The following is a 17627-nucleotide window of genomic DNA, read 5'->3' as shown; positions in this document are numbered from 1 at the left end:
TAGTTTGATTTATTTTAACTATCACTCAAATTTGGGAATCAATGTACTTATAAATATTATTAAACTTATATTTTGTGGATTCTAATACCTTAATAATCTTATTTTACCATCTTGATTTCTACTATTAATTTATGTTTATACATTGTCTTTAATTTCTTTATTATTGTCTTTTATTTTATTTTCATTATACAAAAATCTCATCAATCTTTAGAACTAGGTTAGAATTTATTAATTTTGATTTAAAATAGTTTTCTTTTTAATTTTAGACAACTATTTTGGGTTCGATCTCGTGCTTACGCGAACACTATATTCCATACATGATTTGTACGCTTGCGAGTATAAATTTTTAAAACATACCCATTTTGAGTCCATCGCTGTTATTTTCCTATAATTATATAATAAAATGAAACTCTTATTAACTAATTAAATAGATATAATATAATATACATTATAAACATATTTCGTAGAAACTTTATATATAATTATAATTATATTTAAATTAACTAATTATAATTTGAATATCGATTTAATACCATTTATCAATTTGAAACCAATTTGTCATAATTAATAAATTTGCTCAAAATTCTATTTTCTTCTCTAAATTCCACATCTTAGTAAAATTGTCCAAAATTGACACAAAATAATTTTGACAATCCTAATTGATAATTAAATCAATTAATCGAGATTATCGAGATGATTTAATCAAATGCACTGTACCATGGACCAATGAATTCAAGCTCCAATAAGTTACCATAAAATTATTATCAAATAATTTCACTACCTGATTAATTTCTCATGACTCCACTAAAGACTCATAATTGCACTCTTAAACTCATAAAACACTTTAAACTTAAAGTAAATACGTTATACATTGTTACAACCATAATTTTTCATTCAATCATCTATATATGATCAACAACTAAGTCGGGTATACATTACTATTTTACCCCTTATTGTATTTTATCCTTAAATACCACTAGTTTCTTGTAAATGATATTTTAGTGAACTTTAATCATATAAATGAGTACTCAATCATTTAACTCGTTGAATCAAGATATAAGGTGATCATCATTTCACTTCTTGTTAGAAGCTATAGATGTTCATATCTATGATTATCACTCCTACTCAATTATACTACCAACTCCCCAAGATGTAAGTATGGGCCAGTCCGTAGGGTAAACTGGTAACGAGCAAATCAAATGACTTCAATAATACAATCAGTTAGAATACTAACCACTCAGAATTGAGATTGAATTGACCTATGATAAACTTTATGATATGACTATATTAGATAGTAGATCATATCGTAGATTGGCAAGTCAGTGTAAATCTTGTGCATTGACTAATCTTAGGAGTAACTTATTTTGAACATATAATCATATTTATATTCCTATGTGATTAATTCACTATAAATATGATTAGCTATATGCTCGAGTTTTAATAAAAGTTTATATTAAACAAATAATCATGAAAATAAAATATGTGAGCAAAGTGACTGACCAAGTAAAAAATTATTTATATTTTTTTATTGATAATAAAAAGAGATTACAAAGAAATTGAGATTTAATTAAGGCATAAAACCCCAACACTATTGTCGTCCTTGACTCATAAGTCAAGCCTTTCAATCAGATAATACAAACAATCATAAATCATTTATTACAGATATGCTCAATACAATCAGACATGTTTAATAAAATATCTCAATCATAGTTATTGATTGGTAATTGATAAATCAGTCCTTGAGGACGATACTTGGTTTTTACCATTTTATTACGAATTGTGACTGTGTGCACTTGCATAGCAAAAATATCGCAACAAGTTTTTGGCGCCGTTGCCGGGGACTGAAAATAATTATCAATATCAGTCAGATTAATTTTTATTCTAATTTGATTTTAATTTCTCTTGTTTCTAATCTGTTTAGTTGCTTAATTTGTCTATCTCAGGTGAACTGTGTTATATGCGTAGCAGAAGAGGAAAAGACAAACTTGTTCCTTTGAATCCTGAGATTGAAAAGTCGTGCAAGCAAATCAGAAAGAACAAGAGGGAGGCCCAGAAATCTATTTTGATGGCACAGAATGATAGGGATGACAGGAATGTTTTAATTCCTGGAATTGCACAAGGGGGTCAAGCTCAGAACAATGCTGAGAGGAGCCTAAGAGACTATGTACTGCCCACTCTGACGGGAGTACAAAACAGTATACGCCCACCAGCGGTAGAGGCTAACAACTTTGAGATCACACCAGCCATTTTACAAATGGTGCAATCCTCTGTTCAATTTAATGGGTTGCCTTCTGAAGATCCTCACACCCATTTGTCTAATTTTCTGGAGCTGTGTGGAACTTTCAGATACAATGGGGTGAGTGATGACGCTATTAAACTTAGGCTTTTCCCATTTTCTCTGAGGGACAGAGCTAAAAGTTGGCTGAACTCGTTGCAACCAAACTCTATTGTCACCTGGCAAGATCTAGCTCAGAAGTTTCTATCAAAATTCTTCCCTCCGTCCAAAGCTGATAAATTGAGGGGAGAGATCAATAACTTTTGCCAGAATGACGGAGAGTCATTGTATGAAGCTTGGGAACGGTTTAAGGAACTCCTGAGAAGATGTCCTCATCATGGCATTGAACAGTGGATGCTAGTACAGAATTTCTACAATGGTTTATGTAACGCCCTGGATAACCAAGACCGTTACACTGTGTGTTTAAAATAGTGCAAGACTTGCTAATCAAGTCATTCAGACAAAGTGTAAACTCTATACCATTATCAGGGTAAGAATAAAAAGATTTTGGTCACAAACAGGCTATTTTCATTAAAAATGACGGTTTAATACATGGAGACTCAAAACAGGGTTTAGATGTCTTAGTTACAACAAATTCTAGAAGTTACAAATAGTTCAAGCCACTCTAATGGCAAAATATACATTTTAGGTTTCCGTTCCTGTATAATTTCTCGACCGTGGCGGCCGAGCAGCTGACGATGTACACCTCGCCCCCAGAGCTCTCTAACTCATGGTTGAATCAGCCTACCCTTGCCTTTACCTGCACCACGTAGCACCCGTGAGCCAAGGCCCAGCAAGAAAGCATACTAACATAGCAAGATCAGCAACACTTATCAAATATTTCACAATGCTCAACCAAGAATTCAATATTTCATAACATTTATCCAATCAGTAATAACAGTTTGTCATCCAAACAATCAACCAACTATATTCATAACACAATATTCACATTCATAACCAATAGATTGTCATATCCATCAAATAACATTTTGGGTTGGCGCCCTTAGTCGCACCCTCTATTTAACACACTGTCTTCGGCTCATTAGGGCCGCCCCCAGTGTAACACTCACTGACTCCGGCCAGCTTAACCGAGCTCAGTGATAAATAAGCTGCCTCAGCTACCAGTGGCTGAGCCGCGCCCCAGTGCGCAAATGTTGATTCCGACACCCTTAGGCCGGTAACACCATCTCACGACATGATATACAAATGTAGGGAGCTCTTAGTCCCATCGTTTCCTCATGGTTATTCACATTCACATAACAATGCATACAAACATAGGGAACACTTAGTCCCAACCTAACCACATACTCAGGTGCAGCTTTCTTACCTGTATCCCGAGCTTCCGATGCCCCAACGCCGCGAGCACGGTCCTCTATCCCGAGCCTCACCAAAGACCTAGTCACAACACAAACGAAACATCCTTTATCACTAACCAAACCAAATCTACTTCCCGGAACCAATCCCACACTCTCTGAATGCCCCAAATCCCTAAAACCATGCACCAAAGACATCCCCCGAATCCCCGGAGCAAAGGCTCAAAATTGCAAAATATCACATTCTGAAAATGGCCTAGCGCCGCGGCGCTGCCCTATAGGGCCGCGGCGCCCAGCAAGTCAGAGAGCACACGCACCGCCCAGAAACAGCCTTGCGCCGCGGCGCGCTAGAACAGCACCGCGGCGCTCCTTCGCGAGCCCAGAATTCTGGGTTTTTCCCCTGCGTTTTCCCGAACCCATAACACTCCAAATCACCCCAAACTTATACCTAAGCCTCAAAATCAATTCAGAACCCCAAATGAACCCCTTTTAACAACCTATAAACATCACAAACAATCCCAATCACACAAACACACCCCAAAATCCTATCTTGAGTTTCAAATTCCTAAAACTTTAACCATGGCTTCTAAAACTACAAATCATGCTTCAAAAGTCTTAAGCCACACCAATTACGAAATTAAACATGCTAAAGATTCTTACCTCAATTAAACTCAGCTTGAACTCCTCCCAATTCCAGCTCCCAACCTCTTTGCTCTTGATTACCCTAATTGAATTTCAAAGTAAAACCAGCCATATTCCCTTTAAGTTTTCTCACTTAATCTCTGAAAATTCAGACTTAAATTCAACTTAAACAGAGCACAATTCTTACCTTTGAGAAATCCTAGCTTAAACCTGGTTTTGATTGCCTCAAACTCCCTTTGAGTCTCCTCCTAGGTCCCAAGTTCAGCCCCTTCTTCATTTCCCTTTTCTTTCTAGCCCTGTTATACCCAGATTTCGAGCCATGGTAAATATGACCTCGAAAGCTGAGTTCGCAATAAATGGTCTCGTGAGGATTAGAGTATGATCTAGGATTGTAAATCGAGCATGCAAAGTATGATATATGATCTCGAATGCGGTGACCTCGAAATGATCTCGATCTCGAAAGGTAGCTCCGAGAACACCTTCATCTTCAGGGACTTCGGAGCATGGGTCTTGAGCTCGATGTACTATCTCGAAAGCAATGTTAGCTCAGGAGATGTCAGTGGCTCGCACAATGACATGAAACCTGAGATGCTGAAGCCTTGGAGATACGCTATAACCACCTTGAATATCTACAAGTATTGTAAACATGAGATGTAATCCTCATTTATTGATGTAAATCCCCAAGAATCGTGGGATATTATTTAGTCAGTTATGCATTCCCTGGTCTTCAGGGACGTTTCCTTGTTTATCTGATTAAAGGCATTTAAAGCCATTTATTTTTATTCACAAAAGAGTAACTACCCAAAATATGTGGGATAGTATTCTGCATCCTTCTCTATAAATAGAGAAGCCATGCACCATTGTAAGGGACGGAGATTCTGATCTTTGAGAGAAAACTCTGGAGAATTCATGCTAAAGAATTTTTCAGAGATAATCTTAAGATTAATAACAGAGACTCGTGGACTAGGCAGATTTAACTGCTGAACCACGTAAAAAATCGTGTGTTTGATTTGTTTGTTCCGTTTGGCCATCGTCATCCATTGTTTTTGTGCTCTTCTTTTATCTGTTGACGAAAAACGGCGTCAACAAGCCCTTTCTTTCAAATTCAGCATAAACCAAGATATAACAAAGTATAATACGTATTCCCTTTTCCTACAACTGAAGTAATCCTAATCCTTGCCTAATGACCATTTTACCCTTCCATCTAACTCCCATTCCAACTAAACCTCATGGCCCTTCTTGTCATTCCCACTTTCTTACAATTCTACCACTTCTTTTAACCAATCTTGTTACTCTCTATGGTTACTAGCAGTTACACAAGTTACCAAATTACCAGTTACCATTATCTCACAAAAGCTAACTTACAAAATCCCCAAAATACCCCTAGACTCCTCCCGAGCCAGGTATAAAATCCCCGTTGTGACTTCTGAGTTATCTAGCTCTATAGGACCGTCTCGGCACGTGCATCGCATTGATATCACCACACCCACGTGGTACAAATCACATCACGTAATTATCACACTTATGCCCTCAACGGGCTAGAATTATCACATATCATAATACACATAGTCATGCATCTCAAATACTCAAATAGTCATATAACATGCTTAAAATCATACTCATGCGTCTTAATCATTAAATTCACACATACTTCCCATTATGCCCTCCAGGCACGCTAATCAAGGCCCTTAAGCCTTATTAGCAAATTTGGGTCGTTACAGTTTATGTCCTACAACCAGAACCATTATTGATGCTGCAGCAGGTGGTACGTTTATGAGTAAGAGCGCAACTAGTGCTTATGAGCTACTGGAGGACATGGCCACAAACAATCATCAGTGGTCTGAGGAAAGATCACCAGGCGTCAGAAAGGTAGCTGGGGTGCATGAGCTGGATGTAATCACTGCTCTAACAGCACAAGTAGCCTCTCTGACAAAGCAGTTACAACAGAGCATTGTATCTGCTAATGCGGTTCAAATGGCAGTTAGGTGTGAAATCTGTGGTGGTTCTCACTCTTTTGATCAGTGTCCTACCAGTATTAATAATAACATTCCGATGGATCAAGCTTAGGTTCAAGCGGTGGGAAGCTTTCAGAGGCCAGTAAATAACCCATTCGCCAATACTTACAATCTTGGGTGGCGAAATCATCCTAATTTTTCTTGGAGGAATAATCAGGGCCAGCAACCTCAGTTTCAGGGTCAATTTCAGAATAATATGCCTCAGCCACCAATGCATCAAGCCTCTTCATCACAACAGCTTAGGCCTCAACAGTCAATGAATCAAGCTCCACCTGAAAGGCCTAATGAATTGCAAGCTGCATTATTGACTCTCACCAACACTCAAACACAGTTTATGACAGAAACTCGCTCATCCATCAGGAATCTTGAGATGCAAGTTGGTCAATTGGAAAATATGTTACAAAGTAGGCCTCAAGGAAATTTTCCAAGTAATACAGAGGTGAATCCTAAAGAGCAGTGCAATGTAATCTCTTTGAGGAGTGGGAAGAAGTTGGAAGAGCCAGTCAAGAAGTCTATACCAGCACCAAAAGTTGAAGTTGAGAATGAGGGTAAGGTAGAAGAAGAGGTTATTGATGACCTTGAGAAGAATCAGTCACCAGTGAGTTATGAGCACCACATCAAGATTCCATATCCTCAGCGACTTCAAAAGAAGACACTTGACAAACAATTTTCGAAGTTTCTAGATATTTTTTGAAAACTTCACATTAACATACCTTTTGCCGAGGCACTTGAACAAATGCCAAGTTATGTGAAGTTTATGAAGGAAATACTGTCCAAGAAGAGGAAGATGGAGGATTATGAGACGGTGGCGCTCACTGAAGAGTGCAGTGCCATTCTGTAAAGAAAGCTTCCTCAGAAACTAAGAGATCCCGGGAGTTTCACAATACCCTGCACTATTGGGAAGTTTGAGAGTATGAATGCTCTATGTGATTTGGGGGCGAGCATTAATCTAATGCCGCTTTCTGTGTTCAGAAGATTGAAGCTTGGGGAAGCAAGACCTACAACAGTGACTCTGCAGTTGGCAGATAGATCAATAGTACATCCTCGGGGTATTATTGAAGAGGTTTTGGTAAAAGTGGACAAGTTCATCTTCCCAGTAGATTTTATTGTACTTGATATGGAGGAGGATGCCAACGTCCCAATCATTCTTGGAAGACCATTCTTAGCCACAGAACGAGCTTTAATTGACGTACAAAAGGGGGAGTTAAGGTTGCGAGTCCAAAATGAGGAAATAAGTTTTAATGTTTTTGCAGCAACTGCAATTCCTACCTGTTGTAGAGTTGATGTGGTGAATGATTGTCAAGATTCAATTGGTAAAAAGAAGAAGAAGGCCAAAGAACAATTTCGAACAGTTCGACGCCGTATGAAAAGATTATTGTGTGGCAAGTTTGAAGGTTTCGATGACATTGGGGATAATTTCAATATTCTCAATAGTGGAAGGGAATTCTCCTCGTATGACACGATGGCTCTCAAGGATGCAAGGGGTGGCCACCACCTCCGCCATCCCGAACTCAAGCCCCCTCCACCTCCGCCATACTTACGTGGCGTGCTTTTTGAGGTAAGTCTTCTTTCCTTACTCTTCACTTCACATTGGGGACAATGTTCGGTTTTTAAGTTTGGGGGAGAGATTTATTTTTGGTTTTCTTTGTTGCGTTTTTTGTTTGTTTGTTTGTTTTTAATTTTAATCCGTTGTTTGTTTGGAGTCATGTTTTAGAGTATAAATTAAGTTGACAATAATGGCCATTTCAATCTGATTAACTGTTTTGTAGTATAATCCAAAGGAAAAATTGTTGTGCTTCTAAATTAATCTGTGTGCTTGGTTAGATTACTTTGTTTTTCACTGTGATTTGTTGACATCAGAGATCTATTGTTCATACATTGAAAATGTTTTACTTGAGTTATTTTATGCATGTCAAATTTGGATTGTGGATTGAAAAGTTTGAAAAATTCTAGAACCTGCTTGCTTACTATTTGAGATTAAATTTGAAACAGTGCACATTTAGAAAAATGATATAGGCCATTTTTGGACTGGTTGTGCCTTTCAAGCTAACCCTATTAAAGTTTATCCTTAGTCAACCCTTTCGAGCTTTATAACCATTTTCTTGATTAACACATTCTTTTGAGCCTAACTGTAAAATGAAATACCATTTACTCTTTTTGACCCATACCATGAGCATGAAAATCATTATATGAGGGGAGTGAATGTGTAAGGAGATGCTGGTATTATGTGTTATTCAGGAAATTACTTTTGATTGAGAAAAAAAAAAGAGAGAGAAAAGAAAGTGAAAAGTGATTATGCTCCCAAATAATTATTTATTGAAAAATCAAAGTTTGGGGGAGTTTATTGAAAAAAAATATAAACATTCTCAATCATTGCACAGAAAAAAGGGTAACAAGGGATGAGTGGTGTGCATTTGTTGGGAAAGCTTGTTTAATGGAATGCTTGTGGTATGATTAAGCCTAAAAACTGTCTCTTTGTCCACCTATAGCTAAGCCTTCTATTTCAACCCTTATAAAGTCCTATTGATTCTTATTTGTGCATTTGTTTATATTAATGGAGAATAGTAAGTGATGCAGGCATATGGAATACTTGAGTTTGTGGTTAGTTGGTGAGAATTTGATGTGCATAAAGTAGTTCAATTATTTTATTTGAAAGTTATGAGTAAATGATCTTTGATGTTGAGAAATTGCAGTGAATTGTGAAGTGGTTAAGACTGAAAATCTAGATTAAAGTTTAAATTGCATGATTGTTTTTCCTGAGAATTATATATGCATAACAGTCTTGAGTGTTTGAATTGGTTAGTTATGTCAACTTGGTTTGTTAGGTCTGAGTCTAGTTAGATTATTTACTCGAGGGCGAGTAAAGGTTAAGTTTGGGGGAATTTGTTAGGTTCATTTTAGGTTTGTTTTAGAGATTGTTTTATGTTATGTTTTTAGTTATTTAGGATTGTTTAGCGCAGATTTATGCTTGTTTTCTTCTTGTTTCAGGCTTTAATGGTCAAGTGCATAATATGGAGTGAAATGAGAAGAAATATGTTAAATATGATAAATAAGATGGATTTCGTGTTGATTGTGGAGTTTCAAGACATTATGTGTGGAAAATACTACATTGAAGATGCTCAACACACGTCGTTTATGCTCTATAACGCAAGTATGAGACTTCAAGCCGCATTTTTACCATGATTTATTCACTTTCTGGAAACACTTGTAGAAATAGACGTTGTATATATTTCTCTTAGCTTTCCATAGATTTTTGAATCATTCAATTCTGAGTTATATCGAAGGAGTTATGATCAAAATACGATAAACTGACGCTGCAGGCTGTTCGAACCGAGTTTTGTCGATTCTGACTTTAGCGCTACAGCGCCATAATAAGAGCGCTACAGTGCTAGTGCACCAGATTTTGAGGTATTTTTCCACTGTTAATAGCACTACAGCGCTCCAGAAGTAACGCTACAGCGCTAGAGACGCGATTTTGACATATATGATCACTTTTTGATGGGCAATTGGGTCTTTTCACGTGGGGATTTGGTAGGGATTTTTGGAGAAACATATGTGCGACTGAAAGAGGGCTGAAGGGGGTTCGACGGCTGGGAGTAAGAATACCATCTTGGAGGATTGATTGCGGTATTTATCATCTTTTTCTTTAAATTTTTATGTTTGTAATTGAATTATCTTATTGCTAGAATGAATATCATGGGCTAAATTCTTTTTTTGGGCTTTTATGTGAATCTTTTGGAAACCCTTTTTATGGTTTAATGCAAAATTGTTGTTCTTCTTCATCTCTATCAATTCCTTACAATCTGTGTTATTTGTGCGATTATTGATTGATCACCTCTAATTGCAATTTCATGAATCAAATTGAAATCTGAAAAGTGAAATTTGATATGCTTTGATTGTTTGGATGCAAATTTAATTTAGAACGAAAGTATCTAGATTATTTGCCTATTTTTCTGAGTTGCGTGGTTAATGTCTTCTACATGATTCAACTTACCATAGAAATATAGGAAGTTGTCATTTAGATTGAATTTTATAAATCTTGACCAGATTATGAATTGTTTTTGCAACTTATTCTTGAATAGGGAGAAGGGGATATAAATTATTGCATTAAGAAATAAAAGGGTGGAAAATAGAGGATCATAATTGTCCTAATTTCATTTTCTCTGTTATTTTGTTTAAATTCTCATTGTACTTCGTTAGTATTTTTCTTTGTTTGAAATCTCTGAAATTGTTTAATCAAATAGAATTAAAAAGATTGGTTGATTGGTAATTGATAAATTAGTCCTTGAGGACGATACTTGGTTTTTACCATTTTATTACGAATTGCGACTGTGTGCACTTGCATAGCAAAAATATCGCAACAAGTTTTTGGCGTGCGACTAAAATCTATGCAAGTGCACACAGTCGCAATTCGTAATAAAATGGTAAAAACCAAGTATCGTCCTCAAGGACTGATTTATCAATTACCAATCAACCAATCTTTTTAATTCTATTTGATTAAACAATTTCAGAGATTTCAAACAAAGAAAAATACTAACGAAGTACAATGAGAATTTAAACAAAATAACAGAGAAAATGAAATTAGGACAATTATGATCCTCTATTTTCCACCCTTTTATTTCCTAATGCAAGAATTTATATCCCCTTCTCCCTATTCAAGAATAAGTTGCAAAAACAATTCATAATCTGGTCAAGATTTATAAAATTCAATCTAAATGACAACTTCCTATATTTCTATGGTAAGTTGAATCATGTAAAAGGCATTAACCACGCAACTCAGAAAAATAGGCAAATAATCTAGATACTTTCATTCTAAATTAAATTTGCATCCAAACAATCAAAGCATATCAAATTTCACTTTTCAGATTTCAATTTGATTCATGAAATTGCAATTAGAGGTGATCAATCAATAATCGCACAAATAACACAGATTGTAAGGAATTGATAGAGATGATGAAGAACAACAATTTTGCATTAAACCATAAAAAAGGTTTCCAAAAGATTCACATAAAAGCCCAAAAAAAGAATTTAGCCCATGATATTCATTCTAGCAATAAGATAATTCAATTACAAACATAAAAATTTAAAGAAAAAGATGAAAAACACAGCAATCAATCCTCCAAGATGGTATTCTTACTCCCAGCCGTCGACCCCCCTTCAGCCCTCTTTCAGTCGCACATATGTTTCTCCAAAAACCCCTACCAAATCCCCACGTGAAAAGACCCAATTACCCATCAAAAAGTGATCAGATATGTCAAAATTGCGTCTCTAGCGCTGTAGTGCTATTAACAGTGGAAAAATACCTCAAAATCTGGTGCACTAGTGCTGTAGCGCTCTTATTATGGCGCTGTAGCGCTAAAGTCAGAATCGACAAAACTCGGTTCGAACAGCCTGCAGCGTCAGCTCATCGTATTTTGATCATAACTCCTTCGATATAACTCAGAATTGAATGATTCAAAAATCTATGGAAAGATAAGAGAAATATATACAACTTCTATTTCTATAAGTGTTTCCAGAAAGTGAATAAATCATGGTAAAAATGCGGCTTGAAGTCTCAGACTTGCATTATAGAGCATAAACGACGTGTGTTGAGCATCTTCAATGTAGTATTTTCCACACATAATGTCTTGAAACTCCAAAATCAACACGAAATCCATCTTATTTATCATATTTAACATATTTCTTCTCATTTCACTCCATATTATGCACTTGACCATTAAAGCCTGAAACAAGAAGAAAACAAGCATAAATCTGCGCTAAACAATCCTAAATAACTAAAAACATAACATAAAACAATCTCTAAAACAAACCTAAAATGAACCTAATAGTTATAACCATGTTCAATGACTGGACTCAAGCCCTAACCACATACTAGGTGTAGTTTTCTTACCTTAGCTCCTTAACGAGACACGCATCACGACCCTGAGCACGACCCTTTCCTCTTGAGCCAATAGGTGAACCCTAGTCACAGCCATAATAACGAATAACCATCAATAACGAGCGAATAAAGGTTTCCGGACAAAGCCCTTGCCTCTGGGACCTTTAATTCTACTAAACTGGGCAGTAGAATCCTTCATGAGCCCTTAGGTTTGAGTTCCCGCAACTCAAAACTTTATTTGGCCACTTTCCCCAATTTGAGTCGCGACGCCCCCCACTAAGGGTCGCGACGCAACAAGTCAAAGAGCCTTGAGCCCAAAACCATAGGGTACACGCCGCGGCGCAACCTCCTAGCGTCGCGAGGCCAAGGCAGTTCGAGGCACCTCCCCTGTTCTTTGAGTTCATGAGGGCCGCAACGCAACCCTACGAACCCAAATTTCCAGTGATTCTTAAAATCGCCCAACCTCTCAAAACCATCCCAACACCTAATTTTACTTCCAATTAACCATGAAAATGGTCTCAGTAACTCAGAAGTACACTAACCCACCTCAAAACTTAATCAAAACACCATGGAAAATCTAAATTCAGAAATAGCTTAAGGAACTCAAAACTTAAAAAAAAAAAAACTCACAACTCACAACTTCAATTTACCTCTGTAAGTTCGAGCTTCCCAGCCATTTCTCCTAGCTTGGTGGCCTCTAAATTCTTCCAAAGCAACTTTAAATTTCCGCAAGCTCCCTCCTAGACTCCAAATGATCAAGACACTCCAAAGTTCCTCTTGAAGCCAATGTACAAGTGAGAGAGAGAGAGAGTTTGTTGTTATCTAATTTTTTCTTGAAAGCTCCTAATTGACTAAGTCAATTCAGGGGCATGGAATAACCAAAATGCCCCTTGTCTATACATTAGCTCTTTCTAATGCCCTCAAGGGTAAATTAGTCTTTTGCTGCCATTTTCCACTAATTCACAATTAACACCATATTTCCCAATTAATTCTAATATCCCAAGTAATCACCAAATAACTTCCCATTACTTGATAAATTATGGTAATGTACTAAATTATCAAAATACCCCTAGGCTCACCCCGAGCCGGGTATTTGACCATGTTGTGACTAAACCGCTAACTTGCTCACTAGAATCGTCTCATGCCGAATAACTTAAATATATCCACATAATAATGTGGTCTAAATCACAAAACACATATATTTACAATCACATCATCAACAGGTAAAAATTACAAAAATACCATTCTAATAATAAACGGACCCGCATGCATGTTTAATGCACCTAAACATGCTATACTAGTCATATCATAATATAACTCACACAACTCATATAATCATGCATATAATCATAGAAATACACATAATATCCATTTATGTCACCCCGACACACTAATCAAAGCACTACGTTTGATTTACAAATTTGGGATGTTACAACATAATTATTTTAGCAGGTCACATGATACGATAACACGATTAAGACACAATTAATGTGTTATGATAGAACACGACTCTGACATATTAATCATACCTATATAAAAATTATGAAACCTATGATAAATATTTGTATTATTGTGTTGACACGATTATGGCACGACACGATTAGACATGACACGATTAAGGTAAACATGAACACGACACGAATATTAAACGTGTCAAAAATTCAAACACGAACACGACATGATTATTAATATGTTACCCAAACACATTTATTTTCGTGTCGTGTCGTATCGTGAAATCTTGTCGTGACTCAAATTGCCACCACTAGTGACACTTAATATTATAAATAAAATAGATCCACGACTTCCCCACGTTTTCTAAGAAAAATGAAAATGCTTTTCTATCTCAAAGTTATTTTTTAAGCAATTAAAGGGTTGTTTGTAGATTGGTTGTCTTCCATGCAGAGGGCCACCATTACAGATGCGATTTGGATTGTTTTATCTTGAGAACAACCTAATTGATAGGTTGCCTTACATAATTTAGACAAAGCGTCTTAAAAAAGTAACTAAGTCCGCAACTCATCCCAAAAAATTCTTTTCGTAATTTCATCCTAATTTAATTCTGCAACAACAACTACACTACAATGCAATAATACATGCTTGTCAAATTAAATAGTTGCCTGGGTGTTATCTGATTTGTTATCCTTGGCAGTCATAATACATGTTTGTATTTCAGGAATTCCTTCACAAAGCTGCCCGTTTTGTTATAATGACTAACTAAAGCAAATTAACTTTTTTGTTTTTCCCTTTATCAGCTTCTCACATGCCAAGAAAATATAATGAAACTTAAATGCCTTCAACAATGGAAAAGCACAAATTTCTTGATATTGAAACCAGTCCATATTTGTTCTGCGGTGATTTTAAGCTTTTGTTTAGTATAATTAAGTTACATGTGTGCTGTGCTCACAATTGATTCTAAATGGCAATCCTAAAAATTACTTTCTTCATCCTGGCTAGTACAAAAAAATTGGTATTTACGTACACCTTTTAAGTGAAGAAGTGGCACATAAAATGCATTTAAGTCTTTCTAAATATAAAAAGGGAAAGGAGTCTTAAGGTAGTTTTTTTAAGTTGTGTTTTCACAAATGAGAATGTAAAAATGATTTATCTTTTAGAGAAAAATTAATAAATATAATTAGAAATGGAAAATATTGTGAAGGTTCATAATAAATATTTGTTATACCCAAAATTTGGAAGTGCCACGTGACGATGACGTGTCAAGACAAAGTGGCAAGCACAACAGTTGCCGCCGGTCGCCAAGAGGAGTGGCCATTGCCACTCTCCCAACACTTAGGAAGAGATGAATCTCGCGAGAGCCGACCTAGTTCTCCCATTGCATGAAGCCAAATGATCCCTAGATGGCTATGCTGACACCATTCGTAAGGAGAAAAGCGTCCTAACTAGTCGCACTAGCCAATCACCCTAGTCAGTCGCGCTAGCCAATCAAGTACACACCACAGGCCCCGGCCAGTCGCCAAGTGTCCTAGCTGGTCACCAGGGATCATCGCCGCTCGCCGATGGCCTTTGCCACCCGAGTCTTCTCCCGCACCAGAGTGCGCCTTCAAACTCTAAATGAACAGTTTACGTCGAATTACAATTGTTGGTGAGACATAAACCTGCCTTCATCCAAGTATATCGAAAATTAGCTTGATCGTGAAACAAGTTACCATCGTCAGCTCTTCCATCTTTGCGACTATAAATAATGCAAATCGAAATGTAACAAGGGTCGAAAAACAAATCAGTAACTATTCATTTTCAAAGAGAGCTCCTATTCTCCATTACTGTAACTGACCCGGGAACAAGATCAAACTCAGTGTACTTGTTCTTGAGGGTTCAAAGTTCATCACAAATAATACTGACTAAAGTGGACGTAGGTCATCCTTTTTGGGCCGAACTACTTTAAATCTTTGTCTCTTTCATTTATTTTCGTATTTATTTCTCTTTTCTTTGGCTCACTATCACTACTGGGGTTCTACTTTGAGATTTTATATACAAAACAACTCTTCATTTATTGCTCCGTGCAAGTTGATGAAAAAACGAGTCTACAATATTAAAAAAAAGTAGTGTGAAGGAAAAATTGATGAAAAAAAAAGAGTGTGATGAGAAAAGGTAAGGAGAGGGAAAGTAAAAAGAGGGAAAACAAGAGAGACAAAAATTTAAAGAATATGATATTGTAAAAGAATGTGTTGGTGAAGAAAGTGATAATGATAATGGACAAAATAATGGAAAAGAAAGTGATGAAAAAAAAAATTGACGAGAGAAAAAGTAATGTGATAAAAATTAATGTAGGAGAAAGTGATAAAAAAAAAGAATAAATAATTGTTTTGAAAAATACAATAAATAATTTTTTATTGTTATCAAAATTTTATGTTTTAAATTTTTTAAACTATGTTTCTAAAAATTATTCTCTAAAAATAATATCAAACACCTTTACTTGTTTCCTTAAAAAACACCTTTATTTATTTTTGGAAAATAATTTTTTATTGACTTATTTGTACAGCAAGTCCTTAAACTTTACATATTTTAGCAAGTTGGTCCTCAAACTTCTTTTTTGTCAAATTACTCCCTAAACAATCTATATGTTGCCAGTTCTGACATTATACTGTTAAATGACCCACAACTGCCAACATATAGAAAATTTAGGGACCAATTTTAAAAAAAATATGGACCATTAGTACAAATAAACATATTTAATACAAATAAACTTTTGGAAATAAGAAATATACAATTTTAGTAGCCCTGTTGTTTGTTCCAAAACCAATTTAATTCTCTATTATTTAATTAATACTATATTAGTACTATGTTGTTTGTTTTATCACCAACATAGTACCCTCAATTCTCTATCTCTATTAATACTTGGGAGTCCCTAATGATTAATAATTAAATAAATCAAAATTTTACTATGACTACAATTTTAGAAAGACACAAAAGCAAAAGTCTATGGGGTTTGTAACTTGATAACACATTGTTTTAATTAATACTATTTTAATACCTTATATAGATATGATAAATCAACTTAAGGTTGTACTTTTCCACCAAATTTTTACTTATAAACAAAATTACTAGTTTATTTGATTAAATTTATTAGTATAATTATAATATATATATGAATTAGGCTAATTAATTTTAAAATTACTTCATTTAAAATTATTTTAAAAATAATTAATGAATTGGGCCAATTTTCCTTATATTTGTTTTGTTATAATATAATGTAACTTTTCAACTGAATATTCAACATAATATTATTCTGTAAATAATAAGATATTTTTTTTCTAGCACTGATTCCACATTGACTTATGATATGAAATTGACATTTTTCAGAAATCAAATCCAAAATTATATCATAACAAAACTAAATATATATATATAGTATCTTGTTATTTACTCAATACCACTTTCTTGATCAATTTTTTTTTTTTTTTTATAGCATATCAACAAATATAGTTTTTTAATTACAATATTGCCATTAATCATTAATGATAATTTAATACACATTTTTAATTACAATATTGCTATTAAATATTTAATTTATTAATGATATTTTTCTTTTTATGAAATCTTCATCTTAAAATGTTATCATGCATTGAACTATAATTATAAATATTGTGATAAATTTTACACGACATGTAGATGATCTTATATATTTATAGAAATATATCATAATCTTCACATATGATTTGCTCCAATAACTAGTAACACATTTATTTTTGAATAATTAGCGGCAAAATCCCTTATCTTTACATTTTTTACAGTTAACCCCCAATTTTTTTTTTCGCCGGTAAAATCTCATAATTTACGGTTCCGTCAACAAATCTAAGGTCATCGTTTATCTAGTATATTATCTATTATTGTCACATATGCATTAACACATGTGACAATCTCTTATTCGTCCACATCATATTTTATTAATTATTTTAAATTAAAAATAACTAAAAGCTAAAAAAAAAAATCAAGCAAATCAAATTTCTCTCTCTCCTCCATACCTCTCTCTCTTATTATTATTATTA

The 17627-nt window shown here is 35.0% G+C and overlaps 1 non-coding gene across 1 annotated transcript; it reads right to left on the bottom strand.

Annotated features, from left to right (window-relative positions):
* Positions 1-2512: 2512 nt before the first annotated feature.
* Positions 2513-2619, bottom strand: LOC133781016 (small nucleolar RNA R71). The gene has a single exon (XR_009869815.1). It is a non-coding gene; the product is annotated as a small nucleolar RNA R71 (small nucleolar RNA).
* Between the last annotated feature and the right edge of the window lie 15008 nt (positions 2620-17627).

The sequence above is a fragment of the Humulus lupulus genome, chromosome 5 (assembly GCF_963169125.1).
Source record: "Humulus lupulus chromosome 5, drHumLupu1.1, whole genome shotgun sequence".
In the NCBI taxonomy this organism is placed as follows: domain Eukaryota; kingdom Viridiplantae; phylum Streptophyta; class Magnoliopsida; order Rosales; family Cannabaceae; genus Humulus; species Humulus lupulus.
This window is presented reverse-complemented; position numbering and strand designations above follow the sequence as displayed.